At 39.4% G+C, this 26,774-nt stretch overlaps 1 protein-coding gene across 2 annotated transcripts in view; it reads left to right on the forward strand.

The window, feature by feature from the left end:
• The window catches only part of AFF3 (ALF transcription elongation factor 3), a 521,186-nt gene that overhangs the window by 23,828 nt on the left and 470,584 nt on the right, over window positions 1–26,774 (forward strand). The gene's annotated exons all lie outside the window — the stretch shown is intronic.

The raw sequence follows: 26,774 nt of genomic DNA on the forward strand, positions 1-26,774 counted from the left end.
TTATTTATTTATTTATTTATTTATTTATGTGCTTTCCTCCCCCCCCCCTTTCTTTTCTCTCTTCCTTTCTTTATGTAGTCAAGATGATAGGCTTTACTTTTGCCTCTAGTCTGCAGGTTTCAGGACAATAATTTATCGACAAATATGCATATGACCTTTTTCTTTCTTTTTTTTTTTTTTTTAGCTTCAGCCACAGCCTTGGATAAAACATGTAAGGGAAGAGAAAACCTTCAGATGGACTATATGAATGTTTTAATTAGAAGTAATATATTCTTTGATAAAGCTAAGCAAAATTGCAGTAAACATCCATTAAATTTATACAAGTAACAATAATGGTTAAGAGCTAATAATTAATATAATCCTATCTACATTCTCTCTAGTCACCATAATAACTTAACCGCAGCAGGGAGAACAGGTGAGGAAACAAAGGCACAGTTGGGTTTACGCCCAGTTGTGACACTGGACATAATGTCATTGGACTATGCCATCCTGGTTTTAAAGCAAAGCAGGTGCCCTGTCTTGTTGTTTTAAAGGGTATTGCAGGGCAGCCCGGGTGGCTCAGCGGTTTAGCACTGCCTTTAGTCCAGACCTTGATCCTGGAGACCTGGGATCGAGTCCCATGTCGGGCTTCCTGCATGGAGCTGGCTTCTCCCTCTTCCTGTGTCTCTGTCTCTCATGAGTAAATAAATAAAATCTTTTAAAAAATAAAAAAATAAAGGGTATTGCAGCTCTTCTAACCCTTTTTTGTATATTGTGGTTCTTGGTCAATTTGCTGTGTCTGAATGCTAAAGGACCAGCACAGGTTATACACTACTTGAGTGATAATGACAAGAGTAACAGTAAAGTGTGTGGTTAGAGCAGGGAAAAATAAGATCAAGATGTTCTGTCTACCTGGCCGGGAGCTCAAGAGCACCCTACTCAAGGGAGACTGACTTCTTATTCTTACAGTGAGTCTGGTGGCACCCCATTCACCCAGTGCTCTGAAGCAGCATATGTATCCATCAGACTCACCTTGCACCCAGATGAAAATGAACTTCAAATCAAGGAGCAAACACTGGTACGGGAACATGGACCACCACCAGAAAGTTTAGATAGCATCTGCAAGTGTTCATGAAGCTGGGGAACTTCAATTTCTATTGGGGGGGGCAGTGGAAAAAGGTGCAATTCACACTGTGGGGATCTCTCCATCTCTAAGAACAAAGCAGGGATGGGTCATTTCCAGGTGAATTCAACATGCACTGATTGTGTGCCTGTCGTAAAGCAAGGGTGGCAGGCAAGAAGGAGAAGCGTGTCCACAGAGTGGCTGCCCTGAGTAGTTGACAGGTTAACTGAAACACTTGAAATCTGCTAGTTTGCTTGTTTCTAGTGGACTTTTTATTTTTTTAGGTTATGCATACTCTCCTACACACAACACTTAATTCTATCTGACATCATATTATTAATTTAATTTTTTATTCTTTCATTGGGAGATGTTCAGAAGTCCATGTGACTCAGTTCAGTGGTAGCCAAGTGAGCCTGTTCTCTCTGTCGTCATTTACACCCCCACTGCAAAGCAAGACTTGAGGCTGAACCTGGGAGCGGAGCCCTCTGAGACATTGATTTGTGCTTCTGGGTCAGGACCGAGTCATATGTACATTCTCGTGTAGAGAGGATTCTTTGACTAGATGAAAGCTTGAGCTAACAGTCTCTAGTTCTCTTCCAGCTCTAAAGATTTTGATTTTGATTCAAAATAAAACAAACAAGCCTTGTAAAAAGCTGCAAGTTTGAAGTGGTAAAAACTCTCTTCAGTATTTTAGATGGCATTTGTAACACCTACGGCTTTGACAAACCTGCACATTGACTTGCAGCACCTTCTGCATTTTGGCAGAAGCTCAGTTCACCTGGCTTCAAGGTGTCGGTCTCTGGCAATCTGGTAATGCCCCTCAGGGTGTAACTGACGGTTCCTTCTGTCAGGCTGGTTTGTCATGGATTTGCTGGCTTGTGTGTATGGCCTCCTCACTGGCATATGCAATATAGGTATATTTTGCTGATTGAAATATTTATGTCAGAGGAAAAATTTGTAAAGGGAATCAGAGGGAGGGAAGAAGTTATTTCTAAGGGTGGAATTGTTCACAATACAAGCAGGATACAGGAAATTTAGACAACTGGATCAGAAAGTCAGAAGAAGGCAGCAGTTGACTGGGCGTCCATGGGAGTTCCTTGAACCTCTCTGAGTTCTTATTTTCCTCTTGGATAAGATTACAGGTTTGGCTTATTAAATGGCTTCTCTAGCCTTAAGAATTCTGCAGTTCTCCTAATAAAGGAGACTGTACCTGGTTGGCTTCTACTGATGGAACAGAAAATCGAGAGTTGGAGTAGTAGAGAAAGAGTTTGGGGACTAGCTAGGTGTTTCCCCCACTTGCTTCCTCAAAACTCCTAGGTCGAATTAGTTAAGAGGGAGGAAGTAACATCCTGTATTAGTTTCTTCTGCTGCTGAAATAGAGTAGCACCGCCTTACTGGTCTAAGGCAGCACATATTTATTATTTTATAGTTCTGAAGGTCAGAAGTCTGACACAGGCTTCGTGGGGCTAAAATCAAGGTGTCTTTCTAGAAGATCTAGGGGAGAATCTGTTTCCTTGAGTTTTCCAACTTTTGGAGGCTTTCCACAGTCCTTGACTTGTGGCCCCTTCCTCCATCTTCAAAGCCAACAGTCATCTCACGCTGACCTCTGCTTCTCTAACTCTCCTGCCTCCCTTTTATAAGGACCTTTGTGAAGGACCTTTGGGCCCTCTAGGATAATCCAGGATAATCTCAGCTCAAGATCCTTAACTTAATCACAACTGCAAAACCCTTTTTGCCGTGTAAGGGGAACATATTCACAGGTTCTGGGGATTAGGAGGTGGACATCTTTGGGGTGCCATTATTCTACCTACCACACATACATAATGTTGATAGCATTGCAGTGGCCCAGGAGACCATGCTTCTCTCTCTTGAAAGAAATATTGCTAGCAGATTAAATCATTTTTAGCATTCATGAGGGACCTTCAGCTGCACTGCTCCAGCCTCTTGTGCCTCAGCAGGAAGTTTATTAAAAGGAAAAAGGGGAGAAAATGGGAAAAGAACTACACAGCTGGGAGGCAGTTTTATCAACTCAAATGGAGTCAACATCAAGGCCCTTTGGAAGGAGAGTGTACGATATGCTCTGATTCAGTTGTGCAGAAAAAAAAGGCAAACAGGTTCCAGGGGTCAGAACCACAGGTATTTTATGACTTGTCTCTTAGGAAATTTGGTGAGATATTTGGTTGTAGGTTCTCTGAGAGTTCAGCTGCAGTGTGCACCTTGCATTCAAGGTGGACATAACATGTGTTTACTTTCTGGAGGTGAGGCTTTTTCTGGGAAGTCTTTTTGCCTGGAAAGGCGTCAAATCTTTGGTGGGAAAGAAGCTCCTGCATAGAGTCTGAATGTGACATCAGCAGTGTTTATAGTTCTCTACAGCAGAAGCCACGATGAATCTGTGTTCTTAGTGTCTCAAGGGTGACATTTTAATTGTCACTGCATTAGATAAGGAGTTATCTTGGTTTATAGTTACAGACGTAATTGACTGAGGACAAGTTAGAGCGTGGAGAGCAAATGAGTGACACTGAAGCCACATCTTTCCCCCCATAAACTCCAGCCACTTTGCATTCATACTCTGATTTGACAGAGACATTCGTGTCATTGGCAGAAACTCATTTGGTTCCTGAGGAATTTTGTATTTCTCCAGTCCATCTTGACTTTTGGATTTGCTTAAATAGAAGCATGCTAACCTGCCTCGGAACACTACCTGGTAATTGGTGTAGAAGCGCTGACTGGTATATTAAAGAAGGATGTGGGCTGCGTTCAGGTGTGGGCGTGTCCAGTCAGCCTGGTGGTATGGGCTCTATAACCTGAGCCCCCAGGTGTCCTGACAGCACAATGCCTTCAAGGCATAAAACATCTTATAGAGGAGGGACCCACAGAGGTACCAGCAGCAGGAACAACTGGAGTATGTTATTCTGTTTTTGCAATCATACCAGACATCATCAGATAAATGTATGCTGGGAATTTGGCCAGAACCTCTAGGGAAAAGTGAAAGCTGGAAACATTTATAAAATACCAGTTTTAGATTTTCCCTAATTATAGTGAAATTTCGTTAGTTATTTCCCTAATTAACAGGTTTTTTTTTTTTCATTGTAGAAGTCAGTGTAATTATTGAAACCACAAGCCAAAAGGTCTTTATTTTATTTTTTGGCTTGTTTTTTTATTTACTTTCTCTTATTGAAGTATAATCAACACCATGTTATATTAGTTTCAGGTGTATAATATAGTGACTTCAACAATTCTGTAACTTTCTCAGTTCACATTGAGACAAGTGTCCTGTTAATCCCCTTTATTTTACCGATCCCCCACCTACCCTAATTAACACTTTTTTGCCACTGTTGTTGCTGTGTTTAGAAATAGGATTGTTCTCGGCTGACAATATCTGGGAAACATACGTGCTTATTCTTTAATCTCTCTTCGTTGTGCTCTGAGGAAGAGTATTTTCCCTGAAGAATCTTGAAATGGGTATTCCTAGAGAGGCAGACAGCCTTGGCCATGTTTTGTTGCTCTGACTCTGTTGTTTTTCTCCAGTTCTCAGAGCTCTAGTAGAAAGAAGGAATACCCGCTCACTAGATGGGCATAACTATTGCCCTAATCTTTGTTGTGCTTCTTATGGACTCCATTCACTGAAGAAGGAAGGCATTGATCATGGTGTTTCTTAAGAGGGTTTTAGAAGAGGTTGATTGAGGGGACAGGGACATTTGCCATATTTTACCTGGGAGCCTTGACATTTAACTTAGCCCATGGCCAGCTTCTGTGTGCCTGCTGTTCCCCTAAATGGGTCTGCTCTAAACTTATCTGATCACCCACCAAGAAATGTGAGCAGTTAGCTCAGGTTATTCTTTAGAAAGCAAAGGATACTCCCTGGAGCAGAGAACTCTATTCTATGTTTCCTTTCTAGAGGGGTTATATTTATAGCTCATTGTCATATAATTAAATGCTCTATTTACTGGCAGGAATTAAGATCCAATAATGGTCCTTTTGAACATTTAAATTAGAATTTTTTTTAACCTATCTAGGCTTCCTGCTGCCTCTCTTTACCTTCTTTTCTATCAGTGCTCGAAGGTGGGCTTTAATTTGCTTCCAAATAGCAGGAACTCTCTCCAAAATATTCTGTAATTCTCCAAGGTCAGATTTTGTGTTCTCAGGGTAAACAAGGCTAACACTCTGTTGGGTCTCTGTCCTTTCATTCTTCTTAGTTGTTCAGTCTTAGGGAGGACCTGCAGATCCTCAGCGTTGGATGCTATTAGATGCATATTGCCTATGTTGTACCCCTCTGATTCAGAATTTGGAGGCAAATTGGGCTTTAACTTTCCACCAGGTAAAGTGAGATAAAGACATCTGCTAAATGAAAGAATAATGTAAACAAGGTGCTGGGATGTGTTAACCTTCTTTGAGGGACTAATCTATCCACAGGCCATTTTCCAAGTAACCTTATCACTTTATGTTGTGTTGATCCTGTGGTGGATCAGCTGTAAAAACACAGTGTTTAGCAAGTGCAAATCTAAGTATGTGTAGGTACCAAGCATGTTGGTAACATGCAGTGATCATTAGCATAACTGTTCCCCAGAGATGACTGCTTAGGCACTGTGAGAGGTTGGGACTGAGAGGATAGGCTTGTCATGGCATATAAGGTACAGGAGGGAGAATGGCAAGAATGGCATACAGGATATAGGAGGGAGAGTGACAAGAATGAAAGAGAGTGAGAGGTGCCCTTGGCAGGTAGAGGAACAGACACCGAGGCAGGAGGAGAGCCAGGAGGTAACAAAGTCCAGAAGCCCAGTAAGGAAATTTCAAGGGTCAGGGTCAACAGAATAAAATGCCACAGAGTTAGCAGCCCAGTCAGATCTGGAAAGTAACCATACCTGTGACTTTTGACTGAGGAAACCAGTGCTCAGAATGAGTAAGTGTCTGATCCATGGCTGAGCCATGACAGGGCCTGGTAGGAGTCTTCCTTCTGGAACTTTCTACTCAGTCTCCTTCATATTTATGGGACTGGCTCTTCTGATATGACTTGTTTACAAAGTGCTCCATCATAGAGGCCACATGTTCTCATTTTTCATAATTTAAGAATTTCTCATTTCATAAGTCTCATTAGATATATATTATAGATTGAGTAATATGCTGCTTTTTGTATAGTAAGCCACCTGTTAACAATTTTAAACTTAGATAGATGTAACACTTTAAATGTAAAGTAAAAAAAAAAAGAAAGATCTGATTTCCATGAGGTAGCCATCTAGAAGCTCTGTCAGGCAACCTTTGAATTGTAGGTGGCAACAATTTTTCTTTTAATTTTTAACTTCTGACCATGATGTATGAACTTGCCTTTATTTGAGAAGGAGCTTGGTGTCTTATTTATGTGGCTCTGTGTTGTATTTTATTAGACCAAATAACACATTTTGTTGAGCTGCTTGGGCGAACAGAAAATGCGTGGCATGTGTATTAGTTTGTGAGAGCTGTTATAACAAAGCACCACAGGCCGGAAGGCGTTAACAACAGAAGTCTATTGTCTCACTGTTCTGGAGGCTAGAACTCTAGATTAAGATGTTGACAGTCAGCAATTTTTAAAGACTGTGAAGGAGAATTTCTTCCTGACTGCGTCCTAGCTTTTAGTGGCTTTCTGGCAATACTTGGTGTTCCTGGGCATGTGGAAAACATCACACTGATCTCTACTTTCATGCCCACTTGGCAATTTCCCCCTTTTATAAGGACATCACTCATAGTGGATCAGGGGCCCGCCCTACTCCAGGATGGTCTCATTTTAACTAATACATCTGCAGTGACTGTGTTTCCAAATAAGTCACATTCTGAAGTAGTAGGAATTCAACATACGAATTTTGGGGGACAAAGTTCAACCCATGACAGACTACAGGAAGTAAGATTTCTCTGAGACTGAGGTTAGGGAATCTGTCCTCAACATTGGCCTTCAGGCGTAGGACTTGATCTTACACTTCATTGAAAAATGACATTTAGGAAAGTTCGACAATAATTTCTTCATATTTAAGTCTGTGGATTAATTAGCCAAATCAGTTAATATGAGAACGGAACTAGAGAACAAAAGGACTCTGTTAGAGTAAAAGGGATGGCAGGAAACAGAAATGAAGATAAAATGGCAGAAATAAAGGAAATAACGTATACTTGTCTGAATGAGCTCTGAGAAATGTGTAGAATTGTTGAATCATTATGTTGTACACCTGGAACTAATATAACACTGTATGTTAATCATACTTTAATAAAAAAATAAAGAATACAAATAAGAAACAGCAATAGTGGTTATGTTCAGAGCATATTTCAGATGGAATTTTCTGGGTGCAGAAAATCTGTGAAGTATTTTAAACACACTTAATTGTCAGTGTTTGTGATATTATGGGTTCTTAGCATTTGTGATTTTAATCCTACGTGTAATAAACAAGAAAAGCAAAAATGTACTTATCAGCATTATTTTGGAGATGTTTCAGTTCATTAATACCCCCCTTCTGAGTCTTTTCCGAGGAAAGTAGCATTTTCCTGGAGTGGGGATGGAAGTGGGAGGGTGTCCCAGCCTTTACCCATAGGGTGGATTCCTCCTGGTGTGGCCCAACCAGGAAGCCAGCTCCAGCGAGTCACCTACCATTGGATCCTGCTCTTCAAGGGCCACACATATTCCCTTAAAGGCTAAGGGGTCATTTAGAGGACAGCCTGAGCACATGGACACAAAGAGGCCAAAATATCTCATTTTGCGGTTAAAGCAGAGGTGATTTTTCTAGCCACCGTATCTCATAGATTAGAAATCTCCAGTTGTCAGTGACTCTTCCCTTGTTTATATTTAGTAACAGACGTCAGAAGGCATAAAAATACATGATAAATGCTGTTTAGTTGAGCAAGCTGGATTTACAGACTGTACTACCTGCAGATAACCACATCTGCTGTGCAGTATGTGCCTTGAATATACACTCACTGAGACTCTGAAATGGAGAATGTCTTCACAGGAAAAAGGCAGCTTGATTCACAGGCAGAAAAAGGAGAAATAAGACACAATTACGGTTTCTTAAAGAAAGCACCAGCCATTCACTTCATCATTTGGTATGTATGGACAGCTCTGCTCAAAGCATTTTTCGGGGTTCTCTTTCTTTTCAGTTCCTTTTAACACCCATGTCAAATACCAGCCCCTTTAAAGGCAGACCCTGACATTGAGTCACCTCATTTGTGGGGGGTTTCTTTCTTCCAGGGGCCTCACAGGAATCACATCTCCTCCCTCTAGCTGTGTATGCATGCTTTTGTGCACTTTAACTCTTCCTTCAAACACGAGTCCACATGTGTAGAGTATGGAGTCACCTCAGTCGCAGGTGGCTCAGCGTATATTTCACAATTTGTGTTTTGTAAACTGTTTGCATAAAACCCTGGAACTTGAAACTTTGAAACCCTCCTATATCTTCTATACTTTCCTTACAGTTGACCCTTGAACTGCACAGGTCCACTGATAGATGGATTTTTTTCCAATAAATACCATATAGTACTGTAAATATATTTTGTCTTGTGATTTCTGAGTAGCGTTTTCTTTTCTCTAGCTTACTTTTTGGGTAAGAATACAGCATATAGTACATATAACCTACAAGATACGTGTTGTTGAGGTTATTGGTGATGCTTCCGGTCAGTGGTAGGCTACTAATTAAGTTTTGGTGAAGTCAAACATTGTATGTGGATTTTCGACTGTGCAGGGGACTGGTGCCCTGAAGTCCTGTGTTGTTCAAGGGTCAACTTTAAAAGATACTTCAGGCTTTATACTTCAGGCTTTTCTCCTGTCAGCCATTTTTGTTTTTAATAAGGTTCTCTATTTTATATGACAGTTCCAGAATTAAAAGCTTTTGCACACTTGCTTTTTTTTTTTCTTTTGGAAACAGGTCATTTCCTCTAGACCATTGTTGATAAGAAGAAGTTTATGTTATTAAATTGTAGCATGTTTCAAGTCAAGTGTTTTAATGCAATTACTTCTAACATGCACAACCCTTTTAAACAAATATTTGAACTCCTATGTTGTGCTGGACAACAATATAACTATAATTTATTCTATTATGTACTTTCATAGGTTATAAAATGTTCATTCTTACCAGTAACTTGAAAACTGAAAACCAGAAACAATATATTCCATTTTAAGAAAAAAAACCTCATTTATTAAAATTAAAAACTATCAAGCAAGTTTACAATAACAGAAAGAATTTACCAAAAACTGTCTTTAAGGAGTAGATCTTTGAGGTGTTACAGGTAATTACTTCATTCACCAAATCTTGATCAACATGTACTGTGAGCCAGACACTTGTAATTATGTGTTAGAAGTAGGCACAGAAGTGGAAGGGAGCAGAGAATCCTAGTTGCTGTGGCCAATTAGGAGCAGTCAGAAATGAAGATAATGCATTTCTAAAATCATGATGTGTGGAACAATGTGAAAATATAACTGATGATTAAAATTCAATTTATAACTTTTCAAGAACACATCTGTAGAATAATGATGAACACTGTATAGTGATTCAGGGGAACCAGAGTATGAACATAAATGAAAGGCAGTGATTCTATCTCAGTCATGAACAGGAAAGTTGACCTGAGGCATCAAACGACTGCTCCAGAGAGTGATGTATCTTCTAAAAATGCTCAGATTTCTACTTATAACAATTACAGCAACAATGATTTCACATCTGTTAGTCAGAGGGTTTTAATCTGCAAAAGGTGAAGTGTTTGACAGTTCCTTGTTCTCACATACAGATGAGCTGCTTGGAGTTTAACCTTTAGATGTGCTTAAGCAACCACGCTTTACAATTTTTTTTGTACAAAACCATCCAAACAGAAACAGTCTAATAACTTGCAACTAGGAATGCAGAAATCCAGGAGACATTTTTCCATTTGATATAAATTGCTTCAGTTACCTCCTTTCTTCCCTTCTGTCTGGGGGTATTTTTAACACTCACCCTAGTGTCTAGAAGCAACTTTACAATTAAAGAATTGAAGTCATTTGTGCTGATATAAATGTCAGAACAGGATAATTCTTCCATTTCAATGCCCTGCAGGATTTTATGAGTGACTGTGGCTGTTTGATATAGGGAAGATGAGAAATGGGGTCTTCTATCTTTACCTGAGTATGCTGGAATAAATATGAGTTTTAAACTCATCTGTGTAGAGAATGTGTATCTTGAGCTTCTGATTGTTGTAAAAGAGCAAACATTTATAGGCTTTACATACTACTGCTTTCTGTTTTTAAATGCAAGTTTATGTTAAATGATTTTAAGGCAACATTCACCCAGATAAGACATTTTAGTCAACTAATTCAAATTAGTTGCATCAGGTTTTGTTCTTTTTGCCATAAGAACACAGGATGAGAAAACAGACAAGAAAATAGATGGCCAAACATTAACTCTGCATGAACTGCATCGTACTTATTTTTAATTAGTGAATGCTCTTAAGTAAAGCTTGATCGTGTATGGTGGGAAACACATCTTTTAAGGCATTCCAGTGTTTATTAGAAATAGACACCAACCTATGTATTTTGCATGTTATCATAACTATCTCTATAACTCAGGCAAAATGCAGCATTAAGTCATTTTACAAATGAAGATGTAGGGTAAAAAAGTTTATCAGTGGTCCCCAGATTGGTCTGCTAGCAAGTCCTGTGGGAGCTTTTTAAAAAAAGAGATTCTTGGACCACCTTCTGGTGGATAGGATTTAGAAGTTCTGGAGTATAGGTCTGAGTGTCTTTATGGCTAAGTAGTTTCCCCAGTTGATTCTAATGAACACCACCCAGGTTTGGAGGCCACACTTGGTTGGAAGAGCCATCTCATGTCACACGGTTGTGAAATGATAGTGTTAAGATTGGAACTCAGATCTGTGTGCCTCCAGAGTTCATGTGATCTGGAAGTAATGTCATGGGGTGCCTGAGCCAGAGACATTTGAAAACCACCATAGAGTCCTAAATATTTGAAAGAATCCTAGTGGGGCACCTGGGTGTCTCAGTGCTTGAGGGTCTGCCGTTGGCTCAGGTTGTGATCCTGGAGACCTGGGATCGAGTCCCACGTCGGGCTCCCTGCATGGAGCCTGCTTCTCCCTCTGCCTGTGTATCTGCCTTTCTCTCTGTCTCTCTGTCTCTCATGAATAAATAAAGTCAAGAAAGAAAAGAAAGAAAAAGAAAGAAAGAAAGAAAGAAAGAAAAGAAAGAAAGAAAGAATGAATCCTAGCTTTTATTTTGTCTGACATCTTTCCCAGCATGGGATTCTCCTCCCGACATCCTTGGCGGTGGGTTTCTGAGCCTCTGATGCAGGCAGTTGAGAGATGAGGCTCTAGTTTTTTCCGGGCAGGCCCTGCTATTGCTGAGCAGTTCAGATTATTCACAAGTTCTGCTCTGGGCACGTATATTCTTGCCTGTCACTTACTGCGTTTGCCCTCTGGAGCTATCCAGAATAAATCCAGCCCTTCTTTTGCATGACAGCCTTTGTGCTATTCAAAGAAACATGGCTCCTTCGTTCTGTGGTTTTCCTACTCTAGGTTACTTGCATCGGGTGCCAAATTCAACTCCCCTCCAAAAAGAAACCACCACAGCCCCCACATACAACCATGATATCAACCATGGAATCTCCCCCGATCTTCAGAAGGCATGTATTATGCTGTTTGCCCTAGTATCATACCATTTTGTAGCCTCCCTAAATCCCCAGTTAATTTTCTTTTTTATTACTTAGCTCTGTCAAAATTAGGAGACTTGGGTCATTGTTTATAACACAAATCTACATTTTGCTTGTCGAGAAAGATTGCTTGCATTCCAAATCAAAGATGTGGTGGAATTAAGAGCATGGGAACTTGGGACATTAAGAGAGGAGTTAGTTGTGCTGAAGCAGCAGGTATTTCAATGCCATGTTTCCTTCCCGTGAGCTTGTGGCCTTCTGCAGCACAGGCCAGCCTTTGCAGGAGGACAGGCTGTTCCTGAACAGCTCCTCCACTGTAGTAAAAGCAAACATATCTTTCTCCTATACTGAACCCTTCAGCCCTTTGTGTTTAAACTATTTCCCATCTTGTTTGAACTATTTTTTCTGGAACAAATATTTATTGTAGGCAGTGTAAATAACAGCTGACACTGTTTGTGTTGACTTTCCTATGACTCTTCTGGGCCTTTATTTAGTTAGCAGAGAGTTTGGAGACCTGAATTCATGTCTCTGCCTTGTCACCAGTTCCTAGCTTAGACGAATCTTTTAATTTTCTGGGCCAAAGTTCTTTTGTGAAATAGGGTAAATAAGTATCTTTGCCCTGTCTAGTGGAAAGAGGTGTTAAATGTATTGGCTACCTAGAGGCCTGAGATGTCTAGAGAAATGAGTTTACATAAAATGATGTGATGCTATTGTGAGTATTTATTTGCCATTACTATAAATGAAAGTATTGGCTTATCAGTGGATTTTAGACTCTTCCTAGCATGCTGTTTTTTTTTTTTTTTTTTTTTTTTAGTTTTGCCGTTGCTGTTAATTTAGACAGGGTGGAGTTATCAAAAATATTTACCAGAAAATTCTGACTTTTCAGGGAACAGACTGATCACTCAGAAACAACTCCCTTAATTGATCTCAGATGAGCTTGGAGTGGGGCGTGCGTATGTGCACGCATACACCCTTAGATTTGTGTGCTTGCTCCATTTGTTCTCAGGAAGGAAACAGATAAGAGGCGCTTCCCCCTGCATGTTATCCAGCTCTTTCCTTAGCTGTAGATTGGACTGGAAGAAGTAAACTTTTTATATCTCCCCAGGGGCAGTGGGTTTAAGGTTATCTGTCTGGCTTTTTGAGCAACACCTTTTTTTAGCAAGTGTAAGAGTATGAACAGATCTTCAAGTGTGCTAGTTGAGAGGGAAATAATTATGAGTATGATGGTTTGGATGATGATGCAAGTGAGTGAATTGCAGTTGCCCAGGATCACAAGTAGTATTTCCTTCACGGCAGAACACTGGCGCTGAAGATATGAATAAAAGTGGTATCCTCTTTTGTAGAAGCCCTCAGACTCTTGTCAAATTTTCTGAATATATGTCTCCAGTTTTCCACTCTATCAAATGTCAGTTTTGGAAAGTATTTCCTGTAGCTGTCCTTGCAGAGATGCTGTGGGGGTTAATTAAATAGAAAACTAGCAAATGCTTTGAAAATCAAAAGGTACTTCAGAAATGATAAACATCGTTTGGTGCTTATTGGAGTGAGCAGAAAAGATATCTCCTTTCTTTAAAGTAATTTAAAGAAGATAGAAGAGAGAATAATGTTCCTCTCCTCGTGGTGATATGAACTACTTTTTTTTTTAAAAAAAAAAAAGATTTTATTTATTTATTTATGAGAGACACAGAGAGATAGAGAGAGAGGCAGAGACACAGGCAGAGGGAGAAGCAGGCTCCATGCAGGGAGCCTAATGTGGGACTCAATCCTAGGTCTCCAGGATCATGCCCTGGGCTGAAGGCGGTGCTAAACCACTGAGCCACCCGGGCTGCCCACGAACTACTTTGTTTCAGTGCACTACTTAGGTTGTATTATGCGCAGGCCCTCTAAGTTAAGAAATAAATGGGACCTCACTGGGTCTGCTGGAACCCTTCTACTGCAGGCCATTACAAACACATTTCAGGTATGTTTGACATCTAGTACTGTAGGTCTACAATGTGCCAATTAGAATACTTAACTGTGCAGTAAAAGAGGAGTTAATAAAACACATCTAAGAAATGGAAAATAAGATTAGAAGTGGTGTTTTGGCCTTTATTCAAGTGGCACAGAGCAGAAGAGGCTGTGGAAACCATGCTCAGTTCCCTTCTTGTCTTTATATTCTCCACCGGCTTATGGATGCTGAGATATTTAGATATCACCCCCTCGTCCCAAATATTCTGCTCTCGGCTTGATTCAGTGCTATTTTATTGTTTAGCAACATGGAAATTTTAGAATTTAAACTCAAAATAGTAAAACTAATTACAATTAGAGTCCATTGATTTCTTTGTTGGCTTTTCTGCTTATATAATAAGACTGCATAGATTTTGTACTTTATTCCTTTCAAAAGTCACTATGTAAGGACCCCCCAAAATACCTGGAGGTAGTTTTTTTTTTTATTATTATTTTAACGACAAGTGAACTGCTGTTTAGCAACATTGACTAGAACTGTGCTTCTTGGGAATTTCGCCACTACCTAATTGCCTTCTTCATTTCTTTTCTGGCTTAACTAGTGTATATAATCACTGATTTATAAGTGTGAGCTATAATAATGTCAGCTGTCTGCTGGCATGATTGGAGAACGTATTATGAAATGAAGTTAATTTTCTATCTTCTTTTCTTGGAAATTCTTTTACACTTAATTTTGAGCAGATAAGTGACATAAAAGACCAAGCCACTTGAAGATAATGCATTTAGAAATTGCTGATTGATGAGCTTATGCTTATCTAATTTTGTTTTAAAAAGATCCTAATATATCTTTTGAGAATAGATTTTTTTTAAAGATGTTATTTATTCATGAGAAACACACAGAAAGAGGCAGAGATGTAGGCAGAGGGAGAAGCAGGCTCCCCACAGGGAGCCCAATGCAGGACTCCATCCCCAGACCCAGTATCACGCCCTGAGCCAAAGGCAGACGCTCAACCCCTGAGCCACCAGGCATCCCAAGACTAGATTTTTGAATGGAGGAACAAAAATACTCTACGATAGGTGGATAAGATACCGGAAGAAGGAACACGGAAGGGCTCTGACTATGTTTTTCTCTGACCAAAAGTGATTTTAATATTAATCTTGGAATGTATGTTTTAGTCATGGTTGTCAGTGGTGGAAAATATTATTTAGCTTTAATAGTTTAAATTAAAATAAATATTTGTGTTTTAAGCAAAACAGTTTATGTTGTAATAGGATAATGGCAACATTTTATGCATCTCTTTCTTTGTTGGATTTTCTTTTGGAGATAATGATCTTTTGGGCTGTTTTCCATAAATATGCATATCATACTCCTGTTTCTGTTTAAATGCATGCATGAGTAAGAAGCACTGAATTTGATTAACTTTATTAACCATAAATAATGAAGTGTACTCTTTGATGTTAACCCTTGTTTTATTGTGTATCAGCCTTTAGACATTTGGCTATCTGGACAAGCAATCACTTATATCCTTTTAAAAAATATTTATAGCTTCTTTGACTAATTGCTTCTTACACGACTTGAAGCCTTTTGCAATGGTACCATTTGTTAAAACACAGCCAGGAGCAAGCAGAGCAGTGTCATTTTTCAAGAATTTAGTGTCATTTTTATAGACAAATAACACTTGTAAATGATGGATAATAGCTAGCAGGATGCTGCATGGCATAAAATGTGCATGAATTATATTTTCTGGGAGTTAGAAGGTTAACTTGCCTATGAACTAATTGAAGAGCTTTATGGTAAATGCAAAATGCTGTATGCACATTGTCGGTGCGACTTAAACCAGCTGAAAAAGGGATTTCCTTCCCTTGGGTATTATTCATTATCTCATCCCCTTTTCTGGCTAGCTGGTGTGTAAGGAAAGCATCTAATCATAATGCATCTATAGAATTTATAAAAGAGAGCACAGCATAGATGCTTTTCACAACAATTGGCAGATTAATACTTTGCACATTGGAGCTGGGAGTGGAGGTAAGTGCGGGCACTGAAATTATCGCTGCATAATGACATATTTTTGTATTTACACAGACCATGTTTATCAGGCCAACTGTGGTGTCTGGCCCTGGGAAAACAAATGGTGAGAGATATTCCTGGTTGCTGGCAGCTTGCAATATAGAAGTAACAGGAATTTATCACCTCCCTTCTGTTGAGGAAGGTTAACTCACAGTTCTCTTTTTATCCTCTTTACACTGGACAGTTGTGTTAAGTTGAAAACACACTGTCTCCCTGTAGTATCAGTTAGAAAACTCAGTAAACTACAGTATTATGTTAGTGAAAGCCTCAGAAACTTCATTTGTTCAAAGGTGAGACTTTTCCTGCCCAGCTGAGGCCGGGTCATACGCATCCATCCATCCTGATTATGGGAAAATTTGGTGTCTTTTTCATTTTCCCCTGCATTTTAACTGGTCTTACTCATTGGGTTTGTGTTGGGGAAGAAAAGAAGTTGAGGGAAGGAAGGTAATTTTAAGAAATGGATGGGATTTCTTACTTGACTGGTCTGGTCATAAGCTATGTTTTCTGGGCTTAGTTGCTATTTAACATCCTTTGTCTTTGGGGCTTTTCCATTTCTCTACAATATGTCTAGATTGGATTCCTTTTTATTTATTGGATTCATGTCCTACCACCTTCAGGAAGGTCTCTGTTATTACAACCTTAAACATTCCCTGTCCTCCATCCTTTCTCTTCCAAGACTGTGATTAGACTTATTTTAGACCTTCTCATTATATTCTTCATGTAGGTTAACATCTCTTCTATATTTTTTATCTCCTTGCCTCCCTGAATGGCCTTTTAGGCAATTTCTTCAACTCTTCCTTCCAGCTCATTAATTCCCTTTTCAGCTTTGACTAATACACTGTATAATCTTTCTAGTGCATTTTTTTCAATAGTTATAATTTTTTAAAAAGTAGGCTCCAGGCCTACTAGCGTGGGGTCTGATGTGGAGCTTGAACTCACGACCCTGAGACCAAGACCTGAGCTGAGATTAAGTGTCACTTAACTGACTGTGCCTGCTAGGTGCTCCCAATAATTATAATTTTTATTTTTAAATGTTTTCTTTGGTTCTTAAATCTGCTGATCATTTAAAGAAGCTATGGTCATACACACATAAGATTTACCATCTTAAGCATTGTTACATTGTACAATTCCATTAAATTCAGTTAGTATTAAGTACATTCACATTGTTGTGCAACCAGTCTCCAACACTTTTAAAAAATTTTTTAAAAATTCAGTTTGCTAACATATAGTATCACATCCAGTGCTCATCACATCACATGCCCTCCTTAATTAAGCTTATCACTCAACTTTAAAAAAAAATAGATTTTGTTTACTTATTTGAGAGAGAGAGAACACAAGCAGGAGAGAGGAGGGGCACAAGGAGAGGATGAAGCAGGCTCCCTGATTGACATATGCTTGATCCCAGGACCCTGGGATCATGACCTGAGTGGAAGACAAACTCTTAACCAGCTGAGCCACCCAGGAGCCCCTCCAGCACTCTTTTCATGTTGCAAAACTAAAACTGGTCACTTTTGATAGTCACTTATTGCATGTTTATTTTTGTGATTCTTTTTGTTTTTTAAAAAATGTTTCTATAATAATTTTATAGGCTTTCTCTGGTAAGTGAAACTTCTGAAGCCCATGGTAGCCTAAATCTGTTGTTTGTTATCTGTTCTGACTCTCATGCATGGTGCTTTGTTTCCATGTGTACTTAGTAAGCCTTGATTGCTAGTTCATATTTGATCTGATTGATGCTAATCTGTAGACAAAGCCTTGGGACCTACATCAAGGATGCTTTTCTGGGAGAGTATTTGCATTTTCTTCTGCAAGTTGTCTTGGGGCGCTGCTGTCCTGCGACCATTTCACCACCTCCCAGGTGTCCCAGAGCTTTAGTTGATTGCTCCTGTCCAACGGCACATGTAAGTCCCTCCCAAAAGCCACTTTGAAAATAGCGCTGTCCCTTGTAGGACCGACCCTCTCCTTTTTGTGTTCATTGGCTACAGTTTTCGTTTGCTTTTTCCTTTGTACTTGTTGGTGATTTTTCTCGCTTCCTCTGAACTTAGGAAAACAATAATGATTGCATTTTTATTTAGGATCTGATTGTTTTACTCGTAGATCCCAGAATAGTTGGTCTGCTATACTTCTGGAAGCCTTAGCTAAAAACCTATAATCTCAGTCTAATGATGAGAGAAAACACCAGTAAAACCTAAAGTGAGGGACATTCTACACAATGTCTGACTAGCACTCCTCAAACTGTCAAGATCATCAAAAATAGGGAAAGTCTGAGAAACTGTCACGGATGAGAGAAGGCAAAAGAGCCACTACTGCAAACTGTAATGTGATGAGATCTGGGAACAGGAGAAGGACATCAGGAAAAAAAAGTGGTGAAATCCAAAGAAAGTGTGGCACTTAGTTAATGGTAGTGTACTAATATTAGTTGGTTACTTAGTTATAAAAGAGATACAGAGTAATGTGAGATATTAATAGTAGGGTGAACTGGTGATGGAGTATAGAGGGATTCTTTGCACTATCTTGGCAACTTTTCTGTATGCCTAAAACTATCATAAAGTAAAAATGTTACTCAAAATTTTAAGTAGATATCCTTAAGTAAAAATAGGTATTTACATACTTTTCATAATAGCACTGAGAAATATCTATATGTGGTGTTACTGGTACTTCAGTAGAACCTTTGGTCATTTTCTAGAAGAGATAAATTGTGGTGGTCAGGCACATAGCCTAGTTGAGCAGATAGCAGTTAGCGTGGTGATGAAGGGCATCACTGGAGCTAGACTGATGGGGTTTGAAATGCAATTTCATTCCTCCTAGCTGGGTGACCTTAGGCAAGTTAACATTTCTGTGCCTTAGTATTTCCACATGCAGTATCATTATCCTACGTTGGATGGTTGAGGACTAATGAGATAACACACATAAAGCTCTGTGTCATAATCTACATCCCTGCTGTAGTGCCAGGACTTTCACCCTATTTTTCCAATATCTTTACTACCTATTCAAATGACTCACAGACAAGTTAGTAGATAACCTGATGCCAGGCAGATTAGTGTGAAAATATCTGTTCTCAGAGGCCAGTGTTGAACTGGGCAAGGATGGGGAGGGTGTGTTTCCCACATTGTTTAGTAATAATATCATCACTTGCGTATCCTGGATCCTTTGGGTACTCTCTAAATGTTAATGAATGTATCAGATTAATACATCTAGTCATATGCGTTTTGTGTTTTTGGTTTTGCAGAACTTTATTTATGATTTTGAGGAAACACATCATATGGCTGGGATCATAAAGCTTATTCTCTGGACACTGCTGTGTTTCATGACAGATAAGCTTTCATTGTCCTCTTTCAAAGGCATCAGTGCCAGATCCTGGGTTGTCGTCTTCTCGTCCTGACATCTGGTTTCTTGGCTGACTCTTTAGCCAGATGGGAGCATTGAAGTGGCCTCTGGATCAAAATTAGCACTCTTTTTCTCATTGTCCTTTTGTTAACTTGCATTGGATTAGAAGCAATGAGAACATATAATTTTCTTTAAAAAATAACTTTATTGAGATAAAATTCATATACCGTACCACTCATCCATGAATGTACAATTCAGTGACTTCAGTGCATTCACAGAGTTGTACAACCCTCATAACACGCAATTTTGGAGCACCTTCATGACCCCCAGAGAAATCCCACACCCTTTAGCTATCATCCCCCAATTCCCCACTATTTCCAGCCTTAGAAAGCCACTAATCTGCTTTCTATCTCTGTGGATTTTCCTGTTCTGGACCTTTCATATGAGTAAAATCATATAATATGTGGCCTCTGTATCTGGCTTATTTTGCTTATTAGCATAACATTTTTAGGTTTTATCCATATTGTAGCACATATCAGTAATTCGTTCCTTTTTATTGCTGAATAGTATTCCATTGAATACATAGACCACATTTTATGTATTTGCTCATCAGTTGATGAACATGTGAGTTTTTTATACTTTTTGATTACTACAGTAATGCTGTTGTTGTGGATGAATATTTTCAGAATTGCTGGTTCATATGTTTAAGTGGTTGAGGAACCACCAGACTGTTTTCTAAAGTGGCTACATCATTTTATATTTTAAATAGTAGCTTATTTGTGTTCTAATTTTTTATATTCTTGTCAATGCTTGTTTCTCTTTTTTTGATTATAGACATCCGATTGCTTATGCAGTGGCATCTCATTGTGGTTGTTAGACATTTCAGTAATGACTAAGGATGATGACCATCTTTTCATGTGCTTATTGGCCATTTATATACCGTCTTTGGAGAAATGTCTATTCATATTTTTCCTGATTTTTAAGTAAGTTATTTTCTCTTTATTTTTGAGTTATGAGAGTTCTTTGTATATTGTAACTCCCTTATCAGAAATGTGATTTGCAAATATTTTCTACCATTCAGTGTGTCTTTATGTTTTTGATGATAGTCTTTGAAACAGAAAAGGTTTGCTGTTAATGAAATCCACTTTATTTTTTTTAAAGATTTTATTTATTTATTCATGAGAGACATAGAGAGAGCAGCAGAGACACAGGCAGAGAGAGAAGTAGACTCCATGCAGGGAGCCCGATGTGGGACTCCATCCCAGGACTCCAGAATCACGCCCTGAGCTGAAGGCAGATGCTCAATTGCTGAGTCACCCAGGCATCCTTGAAATCTACTTTATTTTTTGTTGTTGTTGCTTATACTTTGGTGTCCTATCTAAGAAAGTTTTGCTAATCAAGTTCAAGAAGATTTACTCCTATATTTTTGGGGATTTTTATAATTTTAGATCTTACACTGAGGTTTCTGATCTATTTCAACCTAATTTTTATATATGGTATGAGGAAGGGATCTCTTGTGTGTTTTTTTTTTTTTTTTTAATCCTGGAGGGTCTGTAATTATAGTATGGGCTAGGAAGAAGGTGCCTACGTGACCAGCTTTTGGTAAAAGTCTAGGGTGTGTGGTCTCTAATAGGGTTCCCTAGGTAGAAACATCATACACATGTTGCTGCATCTTTATTGTTGGAAGAAAAGTGCTGTGTGTGACCCCTCATAGGAGGGAGAGAGCCTAGGAAGTCTACACATGGGTTTCTCCAGATTCCCTTGTGTCTTTTCTCTGTGTGATCTAGCTTTGTATCTTTACTACATAACTGTAACAAATCTTGGTAATGAGTATAACTATGTACTGAGTCTCAGTCTTTCTAGCAAATATCTGAACATGGTGGTGGTTGTAGGGCTCCATAATACAGCGTCCAACTTCATTCTTTTGCATTTGGATATCTAGTTGTCCTAGCATTATTTACTGAAAGAGGACATATATTTTCAAAGAGAAATTCAAATCCTGAAAGCTCAGGAACAGCACATGTGTTATACAAGGTCAAACATGTAGCAAGTATATGGACTAAGATAGGAGCCTATCTTAGTTCAGGCTGCTATACAAAAGTGTCTGTAGATTGGGTAGCTTAAACGATAGACATCTGTTCCTCATAGTTTAAGGTCTGGAAAGTCCAAGATAAGGTGACAGGCAGCTGATTGCATTACCAAGGAGGGCCTCTCTTTCTTTTTTGTGGACATATGCCTTCTTGCTGTATCCTCCCACGGTGGAGAGAGGGAGGAATTATGGACTTTTCTACTTTTTATATGAGCATTAATTTTATCATGGAGGGTCCTATCACATGACCTCTTCTAAACTTTATTACTTCTTAAAAGCCCTATCTCCAAATGCCATAATATTGGGGAGTAGGACTTCCACATAGGAATTTTGGGAATACATAAACATTCAGTTCATAACAGAACCCCATCTTCCAAATTTAAAACCAACTCTGGGTCACTACATGAAATATAGATGCTGAGGGATTCATGAAATATGTTTGTGCATTCCCACTAGAGCAGCTCTCGAATCATGCAGGTTAGAGATACAGGTTGCTTTTTTGCCAGAGGAGAAACTTCCTCTGTACATCATAGCTCTCTTTGTGTCTAGTGGAGACAAAGATTTCTTCAAATTTCTCTTTGGGACACTTTCTCTTTGGTCCCACTTTCTCTTTGGGACACAGGATGAATCAAAGTGATACCTTTCTTGAGTCTCTTGGAATTTTACTTCATTGTAGTTCTCTGCTTTGAACTGTGGGCCTTGTATATATTATGTAAGTCTTATGTAAAAAGCACCTTTGGGATACTAGCCTTTCATCATCCAAAATTGTTGATTAAAGTCAACCACCCTATTCAACGATCAAGGTGTATACATTTCTCTAAAATGTATATAAACCTTACTAGTTTTGCTTTTTTCATGGTGGCTTTTTATTTTTCAACTGTGTCTAAAAACAAGCTTGGATTGTCTTTATAAAAAAAGCCTGGTATATCTGAAAGAGCTTAGACTTGGGTTCAGAAGATCTGGCGTGAATGCTATTCCTGCCGTTTATCAATTATGCGCCTTGGTTGAGTGAGTCCTGAGCCTCATTTTCCTGCAGAATTTCTGAGAGGAATACGTAATATAACATTTCTAAAATGCCTAGGATGTCATGTCTTGGCATATAGTAGTCACTCAATAAACGGCTGCTATTTTTGACCCGGAAACACCAACTATCACTAACTTTTTTCTGTGTGGTCCTTTTTCTAATGCCCTTACTTGAATATGGCTTAGGTCAGACTTTTTCCTAGAAAGTTTACATAGTCATATCAGCTAGCTGGTGTGATTTACTCTAGCTATTTGAAAATTGAAATCTCCCAAGTTTTCAGGATGTGTTCCCAAGGGAAACACGAAGGATAGCAGTTTATCTTGTTCCAAGAAATATAGATGCTGAGGGATTCATGAAATATGTTTGTGCATTCCCACTAGAGCAGCTCTCGAATCATGCAGGTTAGAGATGCAGGTTGCTTTTTTGCCAGAGGAGAAACTTCCTCTGCACATCGTAGCTCTCTTTGTGTCTAGTGGAGACAAAGATTCCTTCAACAAGATAGGAATGACTTTACAAGACTGTGGCAAGGTAGAGTTTGAATGAATAGCAAGAGATTAATGAGAAGAAAGAATTCGTGACTAATTGAAGAGGAAGGACAAGCCACCAAGAGAGGGTTTCACATACTGTGACCCATGGAGGGAGTTGAAGGAATTAATAATATTGGTAATTATACTAGTAGTAATAGTAGGTAACATTTATTGGGTATTTGCTCTGTGATACATGTGTGCAAAGGACTCTGATCACATATTTGTTCATCTAATAGATATTAAGATTGTACTGAATCCAGTCAGGAGTTAAAATAGAGTAAAGAACTTATTCACAGATCACACAGCTAGTAAATGGCAGATCCAGGAAATGAATCCAGTGTGGCTAGAGACGGCAGAGATGTTTTTCTCTTTTTCTTGAGAGTGTGAGGGACCTGAGAACTCATCAAGCCTGTGAAGTGCTGTCTACTTCCATTTCCTTAGCTTTCCTATGGAGCCAGCTGTACAAACTGGATGCTTTTTGGAGTAAAGAGGGCTTTCTTAACATTTACCTCAGTGCAAAAGATATATATCAGACTGTCCCACGCATATGGTCACCTGTGTGGAGGGGTTTTAAAATAATTATATTTGAAGCAAAAAAGAAAAGAAAAGAGAGACATAGCCTTATTTAGAACAGATGATGGTATAGTATAAACAGATGACATGGAGAAAGCAGAACTGCTTTACTCCTATTTTGATGTTATCATATTTATCAGGAAAAATGATCTTGAAATTGGTATGGGAGGAATGAAGATGGTTACAAGAAATTAAAGCCCAAGATAGAAGAGATAATAAATGCTGCTAAAAATGCATTTAGGTCTCCTGTGCACTGAAAGAACTTGCAGATGTGATTGTGGAACCACTTTAGATAATATTTTGTGAATCAAGGCAAATAGGATGCCAAAAGATTGTAAATGATTTCAGTGAACATGTACCAGTTTTCAAGGGGGGAAAGCATAGTTTAGAAACTACAGATGGGTGAGCTTAAGTCAGTGTCTGATGAAATTCTAGAAGCGATATTAAACAGATGTTTGTGAACATATAAAAAGGCAGCAGCAGTGATTACTGGGAGACACAAAGGATTCTCTAAGAACAAGTTTGTTCCTGTTTGGATGGGATCATTAGTGTGACACAGGAAGAGGATGCCAGATAGTGAATATTGAGTTTAACAAGACATTTGAGAGTCTCTTGTGACGTGGCAAGATAGAGAGATGTGAGGTGGGTGATAATACAGTTCGATGACTTTCCTTTTTGCTGCAAGAGAGAGCAACAGCCATTTAAAAACTTGTGGTGAATGGATGAATTGACAAACATGGCCCATGAGCCAGTATAGCCCACTGGTTGTTTTTATAAATAAAGTTTTATTGGAACACAGTCAAGCCATTCATTCCTATGGCTACTTTTCTGCTAAAGGGAACAGTGAGCAGTGTGACAGAGACCATGTGGCCCACATAGCCTAAAATATTTGCTGTCTGGCTCTTTATGGAATAAGTTTGCTGACTCCTGGCCTGGACAAAACATGAGTTTTCAGACCAACTATATATTAGAATCACCTAGGTTCTTACTGATACCTAGCTTGTGCTCCCCACTCTCCCCAGCTGAATAAGAAACACTGAGGCTGGAACTGGCTTGCTTGCTTGCTTATTTATTTATTTATTTATTTATTTATTTTCCCATGTAATGTAATGTGTAGTCAGTCAGGGCTGGAGACCTCTGACCCAGAGGTAGGGTACTAATGAGGAGTGCTGTAGGGGGCCAGGAGCCATCTCATGTTTTCTATTAGAGCTAAGGATATATAATTAATCTCTGGATGATGCAGAAGGGAAAGGAAGAGATAGTTCTCTAGATGACAGGGTAAGAATTACAAAATTTCTGCCCTTAGGGTAAGAAAATGATGTTGGTTATAGTAATAAATGCAAAGTCCTGCATTTATGTACTAAATGTCCCCGTACAAGTATTGGGTGATGACTTAGCCTCATTGTAATTCATGTGAAAATGAGCTGAGGGTTAACTGCCAACATTATGATATAATCAGGAAAACCAAAATGAAACCAAATCAACAATAACAACCAAGGCAGCCTCAGCCTGCGTTAACCTAATTATAATGAAAAGCAAAGATCCTATACCCTGTTTAGGTCAGATTACATCTGTTAGATCTAAGCTCCTTATAGCTGAGGATATGGCTGATTCTGCTTTGGATTCTCGCCCAGGGGTAGGATGAGCTGCCATGGGAAGCAAGGAAGTCCCCTCTCTAGGATGTGTTCAAGGGAAGATTACATGACTATTTGGTATGGGTTAGAGTTGAAAATATTCTTGATGATTGTATTAGGGTTCTTCAGAGAAACAGACCCAATAGGATATATGTGCGTATGTTTGTGTATTTATATATTTATAAAAAGATATATTGCTCATGTGATTATGGAAGCCAGCAAGTCCCAAGATCTGCAGGGTCAATCAGCAAACTGGAGACCCAGCAGAACCAATAATGTAAGTTCTAGTCTGAGTCCTTAAGGCCTGTGAACCAGAAAAGCCGATGGTGTCAGTTCCAGTCAGAAGGCGTGCAGGTTCAAAACCCAAGAAGAGTTAATGTTTCAGTTCAAATCTGAGGGCAGGAAGAAGCCCTTGTCCCACTTTGAAGGTAGTTGGGCAGAAAGAATTCTCTCTTCCTCAGAAGAAACTGCCTTTTTGTTCTAGTCAAGCCTTCATTGGATTGTATGAAGCTCACCCACACTGTGGAGAGCAATCTGCTTTACTCAGACTACTGACTCAGCTGTTAATCCAATCTAGAAACACATTCACAGACACACTCAGAATAATGTTTGACCAAATGTCTGGGCATCCATAGCCTAGTCAGATCAACACATCAAATCAGCTACTATCACAGTGACCCTTTTTTTCTTTTTTTAAAAGATTTTATTTATTAATATGAGAGAGAGGCAGAGACACAGGCAGAGGGAGAAGCAGGCTCCATGCAGGGAGCCTGATGTGGAACTTGATCCCAGGTGTCCAGGATCAGGCCTTGGGCCAAAGGCGGTGCTAAACTGCTGAGCCACGGGGGCTGCCCTCACAGTGACCTTCTAATGCAGTGTGTTCATTTCGTGGAAAAGAAAACAGTCTCAGGATGTGACTTGCCAAAGGTGCTCCTGTGGCCAAAACAGCTTTAGGATTTGGGTCTCCTCAATCCACAGTCCTTTGCTTCTCTAGCCAGACTGTTCAGTAGATGTGGGTGGTGTGTGTGTGACCTCCAGGATCTTTCCATTGCACAGAATTAAACTGACTCTGTTAGAAGAAATGAAAAAGTAATGCCTCGGGATGAGAAACCATAACCAGGACAAGCACTGTAGCCACTGGAAAGTAGTGAGCAATTTTTGGGAGCACACCTGTCAACTAGATACAGAGGTGGTCAGTGTACCAACAGGTGACAGCCTTAGGCTCAATTACTTCCATTTTATACATAAACCCCCTTCAGGCCTCTCAAGGAGCCTGAAATGCTAGTTAATCTTTTAATGCTCTGAAGAGGAGGAGGAAGAGGGATCTCCAGGTAGGATACTGTGCTGGCATGCATAATTAGGTGAGTGGCAGTCCATGGGCTGGGGGTGGTAGCAGCTCCCTTGTGTTCTCAGCATCTGACCTCCTTGTGGAAAACCAGCAGATAATTGGCCAGAAAGATGCAGGACACTCAAAGGGGGAGCTCTGCCAATGTCAGGACATTGTTCCTGACAGCCATCAAAACAGGCTTAGCACCTACCTGGTGTCAAATACTATTCTAGGCACTTCACATGCATTGTTTTTTTTCTAGTTCAAATTAGCTCTTCAAGTCACACATTATTATCCCCATCCCACAGATAAGAAGACTGAGCTCCAGATGCATTTTCTTCATTTTGGAAGAAGGTTATTTGAATTGACAGCCTAGATTCAAGCTTCTAATGTCATGCCCCTGCATGTTTCCACACTGCTGGCACTGAGCCCATCTGATTTTAGGGAACAATAATAATGCAGTTATTCAGAAGATTGCTCTCAGAGTCAGCTTCCAGTTACTGTCAAACAGCAGAATTTGAAATTCCG

This window comes from Nyctereutes procyonoides, unplaced genomic scaffold (genome assembly GCF_905146905.1).
Source record: "Nyctereutes procyonoides isolate TBG_1078 unplaced genomic scaffold, NYPRO_anot_genome, whole genome shotgun sequence".
NCBI classification, from domain to species: Eukaryota; Metazoa; Chordata; class Mammalia; order Carnivora; family Canidae; genus Nyctereutes; species Nyctereutes procyonoides.